Here is a 10,467-nt window from a genome sequence, read left to right as displayed (position 1 = left end):
AGATAAAGGATAAATGTTGAAAGGATCAATTCAAGAAGAGGATATTGGGAGTTCCCGTCATGGCGCAGTGGTTAACGAATCCGACTAGGAACCATAGGTTGCGGGTTTGGTCCCTGCCCTTGCTCAGTGGGTTAACGATCCGGCGTTGCCGTGAGCTGTGGTGTAGGTTGCAGACGCGGCTCGGATCCTGCGTTGCTGTGGCTCTGGCATAGGCTGGTGGCTACAGCTCCGATTCGACCCCTAGCCTGGGAACCTCCATGTGCCACGGGAGCGGCCCAAGAAATAGCAAAAGGACAAAAAAAAAAAAAAAAAAAAAGAAGAGGATATTACACTCATCAACATATACGCACCTAATGTAAGAGCATTCAGATACACAAAACAAACAGAAAAAGAGGATTTGATGGGAATACAATAATAGCAGGATTAGGAGGTTTTAACACCCCAGTCTCATCAAAGGACAAATCCTCTAGAGAGAAAACCAATAAGGCAACAGAGATGCTAAATGAATAGAACCATTACATTTAAAGGATATTTTCAGGACACTGCATCCAAAAAAAATCAGAATATACATTCTTTTCAAATGTACATAGTACATTCTCTAGGACTGACCACATACTGGGGCACAAAACTAACCTCAACAAATATATAAGAATATAGACGTTATTTCAAGCATCTTCTCTGACAACAATGGCATGACACTAGAAATCAACCACAGGAAAAGAAATGAGAAAAAAACCAACTACATGGAGACTAAACAATGTGCTACTAAAAAACAATCAGTCAACAAAGAAATCAAAAAGGAAACTTAAAAATACCTTGAAACAAACAACAATGAACCAGTAAAACTGCGCCGATGCACAGAACACAGGTAATATGATCTTATATATAAAACTTCCTATAGCAACAGAAAATTATTGGACCTGGTAAATGAATTCAGCAAAGCTACAGGACAAAATATCAATTCACAAAAATGTGTATGTATACATGCGCAATAAATAATCTGAAAAAGAGTATATAAAAACAATTCCACGTTAAATAATGTCAATATTACTATATAAGAATATATTTACTCCAGAAATAAGACAGGTTTTTATCTTTGTAAAGTTGTCTGTATATTCAAAATTAATGGAAAATAAATTACTTTTGAAAACACCATGTCAATACCATGCCAGAAAAGCAGGGAAAACCTCAAACTTTCATATGGAGGCCAAGTCTTCTCAGATTCACTTGACCCAAAGTCCATGTGTAATTTAGAAACACTGGGAGAAAATAATACTCGGAGCCACTTTCTTCTGGGCTGTGAATGACATGGATGCAGCAGAAGGAGCGGATTTTTAAATTCCAATGTTTCACACCATTCCACCAAAAAAAGTATTAGAACTAATACATGAATTCAGTAAATTCACAGAATTAACACATAGATATCAATGGCCCTGAGCTGTTTCTTCCTAAAGACCTGCACTGTCCCTAAGGCCCTGCTGTCTCGAACGAATGGCCTGCTCTGCCACTAATGAAGGCGCTGCACTGTCCCCAATAAAGGCCCTGTTCGGTTTCCTAGTAAGTCCCTGAGCTGTACCTAACTAAGACTCTGAGCTATCTCTAAAATAGTTACTGCAGTGTTCCTTACTGAGGCACTGCTGTCTCCCTAACTTAAGCCCTACACAGTCTCTGCCCTGCACTTTCCCATCTAACTAAAGCCCTGAGCTGTCCCTGATTAAGTCCATGCTCTGGCCCTAACTAGACCTAAACTCTCCCTAACTAAACCCTGTGCTGTCCCTAGGTCCCTACTCTCTCCTAATAAGCCCCTGGACTGCCTCTAACTAAAGCCCTGAGCTGATCCTAACGACCGCCTTGTACTGTCCGTAACTGAGGCCCGAGCTGTCTCTGTCTAAAGCCCTGGGCTGTCGCTAAGTAGACAGATCCTAACTAAGAGCCTATGCTGTGTCCAACAACGGACAAAGAACATTCCTCACGCTGTCCTCAACTTAGACCCTGCCCTGTTACTAAGGTCATGCACTGTCCTTGACTCTGGCCAAGTTATTCCCCAATTAAGGTTTTTGCTGTCACAACTAAAGCCCTGACACTGGGCATTAGGCCTTGCCTTCCCTACCTAAGGACCTTACGTGTCCTTATACTAGACTCATGTTTCCCTAACTAAGGACCTTCTGTGTCCTTACACTAGACTCATATCTTTCTTTACTAAGGCCCTGAATTATCTCCAACTATGGCCCTAAATCTGTCCTTAAGTAAAGTCCTATTGCTGTCCTCAACTTAGACCCTGCACTGTTCCTAAGGCCCTGCTCCATCCTAACAAGGCCCTGGACGACTCCTAACTGAGCTCCTGACACTGCCCCTAAGTCCCTCTTCTATCTCCAGCAAAGGCCCTGAAGGAAAACCTAACTTAGGGGTCAGGCTGTCCCTTATATGACCTTAACTAAGGCTCTGATTATCTCCAACCAAGGCCCAGATCCTGCCCCTATGTCCAACTATGGCCTTGACTCTGTCCCTGTGAAAAGTCCTAATGCTGTCCTCCTCTTAGAGACTGCGCTGTTGCTAAGGTCCTGCACTGTCCTTAACTAACGCCAAGTTATGTCCCTAACGGGGCACTGCCGTCCAAACCTAAGGCTCTGACACTATGTTTAACTCGGGCCCTGTGTTTTCCCTAATGAAGGCCCTGAGCTTCTGTAACTAAGACTCTTAGGTGTCCTTATCTAATACCCTTATATATCCTTAACTAAGGCCTTGATTAAATCCATGTAAGGCCCAGATCCTGCCCCTAACTAAGGCCCTGTGCTGTGTCCAACTTGGTCTTGACCGTGCCCCTGAGAAAAGTCCTACTGCCGTCCTTATCTCAGGCACTGCACTGTTCCTAAGGCTGCACACCATCCTTGACTGAGGCCTTGATTATACCCACATAAGGCCCAGATCCTACCCCTAACTAAGGCCCTGTGCTATGTCCAACTTGGTCTTGACTGTGCCCCTATGAAAAGTACTACTGCCGTCCTTATCTCAGGCACTGCACTGTTCCTAAGGCTGCACAGCATCCTTGACTGAGACCCAGTTATGTCCATAACTAAGGCCACTGCTGTCCAAACCCAAGGCCCTGGCAGTGTGCCTGACAAAGGCCCAGGGCTGTCCCTAACGAAGACACTGGCACTGTCCTTAACAAAGGCCCTACACTGCTCCTAAACACGGTTCTGCCCTGTGCCAGGCACTGTGCCTGGCTAAAGCCCTACACTGTCCCTATTTGAGACCGTTGTGTGTCCATCACTAAGCCCCTGAGTTATCTCGAACGAAGACCCTGTGCTATGTCAAACTATGACCTTGACTTTGTCCCTAAGAAAAGTCCTAGTGCTGTCATAAACCTGGACCCTGTGCTGTTCCTAAAGTCATGCACTGTCCTTAACAAAGGCTCAGTTATGTCTCTAACTAAAGCACTGTGCTGTGTCCAACTCTGTCCCTAAGAAAAGTCTTCATTTGTCCTCAACTTAGACCCTGCACTCTTCCTAATGCGCAGTTATGTCCCCAACTAAGGCCCTTGCTGTCTACACCTAAGGCTCTGACACTCTTCCTAACTCAGTCCCTGCACTGTCCCTACCTGTGGCCATGCACTGTCCAAGAGGCCTTTATGTGTCCTTAATGAAGACCGAGATTTTCTCTCCTAAGGAACTGAGTTATGACCAACGATGGCCCTGACCCTGTCTCTAAGTCAAGTCCTAATGCTGTCCCTAACATAGGCCCTGTACTCTCCCTAAGGCTGTGAATTGTCCCTAACTAAGGCCCTGGCCTATCCCGAAATGAGGCCCTGACCATGTCCCTACTGAGGTCACTAAGCTATCTTCATCCAAGTCCCCAACACCATGCCTAAGGAAGGCCCTGCTTGTCCTTAACCAAGACCCTACACTGTCCTTCCCATAACTGGAGCCTCCCCAACCAAAACCTGACCTCTTCCTGTAACTAGGGTACTGGGCTCTCCCTAACTGCCATCTGAGCTTCTTCTAACTAAATCTTTGGCTCTCCCCAGAACTGAGACGCTGTGATGTCCCTAAATAAGGCCCTGGGCTCTCCCTAAAAGAGGCCATGCACTGTCCCCAGTCAGTCTCCAACGAAGGCCCTGACCGAGTGCCTAACTGAGGCCCTGTGCTGTCCCTATATAAGCCTTGCGCGTCCCTAAGAACTTACCCTTCATTACCAACCTGAGCTCTCTCCAAATAAGGCCCTGTTTGCCTACCTAAGGCTCTGTGCTCTGCCTAAGTAAGGTCCTGGCATGTCCCTACCTAAGGCCCTGCACTAACCCTGACTCATGCTCTGAGCTGTCTCTAATTAAGGCCTGTCTGTTTACCTAATTTAGGCCCAGCCTTGCCCTTATCTAAAGCCCTAAGCTCTCTCCAACTAGACCTCCACTTGTTACATTAAAGGCCCTGACTCTCCGCCAAGGAAGCCCCGGTTGTTGTCCCGAATGAGGAATGTGGCCCTCACTGAGTGGAGGCAAACTGGGCCGCTGGGGCAGAGGCACCAGGTACACAAACACAAGGCTCCGGGCCCCTCCTTGAGGTTCCATCCATCCATCTCCAATCACTTTCCGAGCCTGGTGAGGCAGCCAGGGAGAGGCGGGGGGGCGGCTCACCTGCCTCTCTGGGGCCGTCTGGCGGACATGCACCCTAACAGCAACCCTCAGCCCTTCCTCGGCCTCCCAGGGCAGAAGCCTGGTCTGCACTGGCCTGGGGCACTGGCCAGCATGATTTCCTGACTCCTCTCCCTGGCAGGGCACTGAAATGCACGATGGGTGGGGGTGTGACTATCTCAAAGTCGACCAGGGCACTCACCCCACAGGACACCATCCCACTCCCTGAAAACAGACACCCTGCTTTTTAGGTCAGCACAGCCAGTTGTTGATCAATCAGCACCCCTCTGCCCTGGCATCTGGCTTGAGATCCAGGACCTCCCATGAGTTACTCACTTTTACCTGGATTTGGGTAAGTTCCTTGGCAAACTTGTCCAGCAGAGGAGGAAGATGCTCCGGTGTGGCAGGAAAAGGAGGGTGTGCGGATCCTGGAGTGAAAGAGCACAGTGATGAGCAGGGCCCGGCCACCAATACACCATCGCAGGGACACACTGCATTCACCACCCGAAGCCCAGCTTTCCGGAAGCCACACTGCCTGCCAGGCTGGTTCTGGAAAACAGCATGTCCCACATTCAAGCCTGGTGTTTCTGGGTCCAGAGTGCTGCCTCCAAAGAAGGAAAGGACACTCAGACCCCAGAGAGTCTGTCAAGCTGATCCTTGGGCCACCCGACCAGACAGGAATTGAATTAGACATGTGATGGTAGACCTATGTCCCCTCACTGAGTTGAGGCAAATGGGGCCACAGGATCAGAGGCACCATGTACACAAACAAGGCTCTGGCCACCTCCTTGAGGTTCCATCCATCCATCTCCTGCCATGTATCGGAGCCTGGAGATGCAGAAGAGACGCAGAGGGAGCCGCTCTGCTTGCGCTTTGGCGCCATCTGGCGGACATGCGCCCTAACAGCAACCCTCCACTCTGCCTCCCACAGCAGGACCCTTTTTGGCGCTGGTCTTGTGCACCTACCAGCGTGATTTCCTGACTCCTCTCCCTCAATGAGCCCTGAAATGCCTGATGGGCAGCCATGATTTTCCTACTCCTCTCCTTCTCAGGGCGTGAAATCCATACAGGCTGGGGTTTGGACGATCTCAGATTTGGCCTGGGCACCTACCCTTTCTGATGGCAACCACTCTTTGAAATCAAGTGTGTGAACCCTCCTGTTTGGAAGTAATACCTCTGGATGCCTGAGTGCCCTAGGAGCTCCTAGGGATAGTGCCCTGGGAGCAAGACAGATTTCTGTTTCAAGTTGGTCTGTAATCCTCCCATTGCCATCATCTGGATGTGGAGCTATGGTGAGTTTCCCTTGAGTTCCTATGACTCTATTTTTTTAAGGCCACAGCTGTGTCATTTGTACATTCTTTGGCTAGGGGTTGAATTGGATCTTCAGCTGAACCTGACATAGTGTCTCAGAGGACGCAGGTTCAATCCCTGGCCTCGCTCAGTGGGTCATGTATCCAGCATTGATGTGAGCTATGGCGTAGGTAACAGATGCAGCTCGGACATGGTGTTGCGATGGCTGTGACACAGGCCAGCAGCTGCATCTCCGATTCAACCCCTAGCCTGGGAAGTTCTGTATGCTGCAAGTGCAGCTGTAAAAAGAAAAAAAAAAATTTCATACAAAGTTATTTTTCTTGCTAAGAAATTTACAACAGATGTAACAGAAGTTTTGTAAACTTCTACAAAGCCTAGGTACAATGAACTATTATACTTAATGTTGGCGTTCCATCTGTGGCTCCGTGAGTTAAGAACCTGACTAGTATCCATGAAGATGCAGGTTCCATCCCTGGCCTTGCTCAGTGGGTTAAGGACTCACCGTTGCTGTGGCTGTGGTGTCGGCTGGCAGCTGTAGCTCCGATTTGACCCCTAGCCTGGGAATTTCCATATGCCACACCTGCAGCACCCCCCCAAAAAAAGAAGTATACTTAATCTTAATGGCTTTAAAGACATGTATATATTCACTATAGCAACAAATTTTAATAGCAGGTATTACTTTATACTGAATATTTCCCGGTTCACATGAACCTAAAATTAATTCTGGCCTGTTATCAGTATTTTTGAGCATTTATATAAGCACTTAATTTTTAAGCCAATCAAGTAAAGCTCATTGAAAAATTAATTTGGATAATACCATCCAACCTAGCATATCAGAAAACCAGTCTGAAACTTTAGTCACTACCTCAGAGGCGTAAGCGTTCTCCTGGTTTACCTTCCGTATTTGGGCTTTCATCTGATGAAGCAAAGCCCTGATATCGCCAGATCATACGGTATAAAAGCACAGCATTCTGAGTGAAAGATGTGCAGGTTCCTCCTTGAGAGGCAGTGAGGACGTCTGGGGAGATGCTATTTTGTAGGATTGCCTTTCTCGTCAGGGAGACCTCAGTATTTAACAAGGCAGTGCTTCTCTGGCTATCCTTTAAGGCTTGAGGGGTGAACCTGGCCAGAGCTTCTCAGTGGAGAGTGACACTCTCCAGGCCTATGTTGGGAACAAAGAAATTGATCAAGCAATCATTCACTCTGAAAACCGACTGAGTCCCTCTGGTAGAGAGATGTGGTAGGTTGGCAATTTGGCAAATTGCAGGGTTTTTGTTTATGTCCTTGGGCCCAAGGGAAACCCAGGGTGCCTCTCCCAATCCACCCCGGAGGGAGCCAGGGCCACAAGTTAGTTCCACAACTCCAGCAGGTCCAATTAGGGGCCCTCCAATAGACTTCGGGTCTCCCTACTCACTCGGTGGCAAAAAGTCACTATTTTTAATCACAATTAGATGGAGACATTGTTCCCAGGGTGTCCGCCTGAGGAAATGGGTAGAATTTGTCCAATTAGATAGAGTATGGTTCCTCTGTTCCCCATTTAGGGGTGCCTTGTCACTTAATGTCCCAAATTCGGGGGTGAGCCAGGAAAGGCCATCCACACCTGGTTGAATTCTTCTAAGGCACAGTGGGGGTTCTGGACAAATTTTGGTCCCTTTGCTTCTAAATTTTAGGTAGATATCATATTAGATTGTATAATATTTTTTGGGGGGGGTCTTTTTGCCATTTCTTGGGCCACTCCCATGGTATTTGGAGATTCCCAGGCTAGGGGTTGAATTGGAACTGTAGCCACCAGCCTAAGGCAGAGCCACAGCAATGCAGGATCCAAGCCGTGTCTGCAACCTACACCACAGCTCACAGCAACGCTGGATCCTTAACCCACTGAGCAAGACCAGGGATCGAACCCGCAACTTCATGGTTCCTAGTCAGATCCATTAACCACTGAGCCACGACGGGAACTCCAAGATTAAGAGAAAACAAGACATTATGGCCTGGTTCCTTTAAAGTGTTACTGATAGGCCATTGTGGATAATACTTTTCCCAAAGTTAGAAGAGATCTCAAAAGAAAATACAGATCACTTAAAGGCAAAGAACTCCACATAACTGTTGTCAAAAGTACCATTCCAAGATGACTTTGTTCTCTTAGCAGAGAGAGAAAAGCCAAATTCAAGTTTTGCAGCAGCTTGCTTTCAAAATCAATTTACACTTAATTTTAGTCTAAACTTTGTCAGTTCCAACCATGCACAAAACTCCTTTCTCAATGTCCACTTCCCACACGTCCTGCATCACTTTCTGTATCCATATTGGTCTGTCCCTTATTTTTCCATCCAGAGCAACAAACTACAAACAATGCTCCTTTTTCCCTTGATAAAATGCAATTCCCTTCCTCATCCTTCTTCAAAGAAAACACACATGCTACTTTTCTAAAGCAATGATGGATTGTCTTTTATCATTTCTAAAACATGTTTTCCTTACAGAGAACATCTCGGGGTGACACCGAACACAGTAATAATAGTCCTAAACACCTTTAGTTTCTGTTTGTAATTGATGTCTCACTATCTCACCTGACTTCTATGAAACCTAGGTACAATAAGGAATTCTACTGAATGCTGATAAGTCTAAAGACATGTCTCTATTAATTAACAAACTTTAGCTTTAATGCTAGATATTAATTTAATACGGAATATTTCTCAGTTCATGTGAACCTAAACGTTATTCCGGCCAGTTACCTTCTATATTTGAGAATTTATAGAAGCACTTTGTTTCCTTTAAGCCAGTTAGGTAGGGCTCCTTTGCATTTAATTTCTGATGACATCATCCCAAAGGTGAGACAGGTGATGCACATACACATGGACAGAGAGATCTCATAGCTTCCTCTTCTAAGCCCAGTTATGAGTCAGATATTACAAATAAAACTCACTAGCTTAAAAATAAGTTTTGAAGACTTTTCCCAATTTTTCCTTTTCAGTCTCAGGAATTAGAGATGGTCTAGACAGGTGTTCCTGAGAGCCCAGGTCAAGGCAAATGCAAGAAAAGCAAGTTCTCCTAGAAGGACTTATTCTCTCAAGTTCAGAATCCTGAAAAGAGGTTTTCTCAAGCTTGATTTTTTTTTAATTGCACATGCAAAAACCACCTTTCTCTGGACTCTAAACAATACTGTGGCCATACAGTTAAACTGTTTTTTCTTCTCAGTCTTAGCCTCTTTCCAGCCAGACAGAATTCTGGACAGGGCTCTGCGGTGGAACAGAACCAGACCTTCCTCTTTCACTCAGCAGAATGGCCGTCACAACGTCAACACAGAACATAAAGCACAAATCCCACAAGCACGGTCTTCCTCATCAGACACTCCCTTACGTGCAAGACTGGAGCCTCTCAGAAGACCTGCAGAGACAGAGACCCTTCGGATCCGAGTCCTAATGAAGGGAGGAAATGGACATGTCTCGGGTCCTCGAAGGTCTCAAAGGGACGGAAAGAGGGCAGCTCGTGAGGAGGGACGTGGAAAACCTCAGAAAATCTCTTGTCCCCTACCCGGTCGGGGCACTCTGGCCAGTCACCCTCCTCGGGAGAAGACCAGGGACCAATAAAAGAGCCCATTCTGACTGATTCTTAGGGCAAAAGTCCTCCTTTACTACTTTATGAAGTAGATACTTGCAAGTGTAAGTTTCGCACGTACACACAAAAATCTGGCTGAGGTGTTAGTTGGAGGCTGGCTTTCCGATGCTCCTCGTTTTTCTGCTTGAAACTCCATTTCCCATTTTAAAGTTGAATTTGTCAGTGATAAAGTTTACTCATGACATTGTGTGGTGGGCCAGTATGCTGCTCGAGAGCTTCATTCTGAAACTGACAGCACGAATGGCCTGAACCTAGAACACAGATTGGGGCTTGAACTCGAACCCAGCCAAAACCCAGACTGGGACTTAAATCCGCATGCCGGGACTTGAACTCAGCCAAAATCCATACTGGGACTTGAACCCATGTTCTGGGACTCGAACCCAGCCTAAAGCCAGATTGGGACTTAAACCCAAGGTTTTAAATTAGAATTACTCACCCTGTGCCTGGACTCACTGAGGTTCAGGTTCTTTATGCCTCTGCTCAGAAGGAATTCAGTGAGAGACAAAGTGATAGGCAAGAAACAGAGTTATTACGATAGGATGTTTGTGAGAGATGCAAGCGGGAAATAAAGGAAGCTCTGCCCCAAGGATCCAGGGGTCCGCAGTTTTACCTTCCAAGGGAAGTGGGGGTTGGAAAGGCCCGCCTCTTCCTTTCTGGGAGGAGTAGCTCCTCCTTAGAATCCGGTAAAGTGCGTATTCAAATCAGCTGAAGGGCGGTCCTCAAACTCTTGCCCTCGGTCTGAATCCGAATGCAGGGCTCATCCCATCCCCCATCCAATGACCTGAGGCAATTCTCACGCCTCCACTAATCAAGCAAGGCTTTCTGGAACTTGCAGAGGTCTCCCAAAATCCCCCAGGTTTCCCTCTTTAGCGATGATCCCCTATTGGGACTTCTCAACCACCTGTGCCTACTCTATCCCTGGC

The 10,467-nt window shown here is 46.8% G+C and overlaps 1 long non-coding RNA gene across 1 annotated transcript; it reads right to left on the bottom strand.

The window, feature by feature from the left end:
* Positions 7,995 to 10,014, bottom strand: LOC110257426. The gene is made up of 2 exons (XR_002340001.1): positions 9,981 to 10,014; positions 7,995 to 9,795 (listed from the first exon to the last, which is right to left on the bottom strand). It is a non-coding gene; the product is annotated as an uncharacterized LOC110257426 (long non-coding RNA).

The sequence above is a fragment of the Sus scrofa genome, chromosome 17 (genome assembly GCF_000003025.6).
Source record: "Sus scrofa isolate TJ Tabasco breed Duroc chromosome 17, Sscrofa11.1, whole genome shotgun sequence".
Taxonomy (NCBI): Eukaryota; Metazoa; Chordata; class Mammalia; order Artiodactyla; family Suidae; genus Sus; species Sus scrofa.
This window is presented reverse-complemented; position numbering and strand designations above follow the sequence as displayed.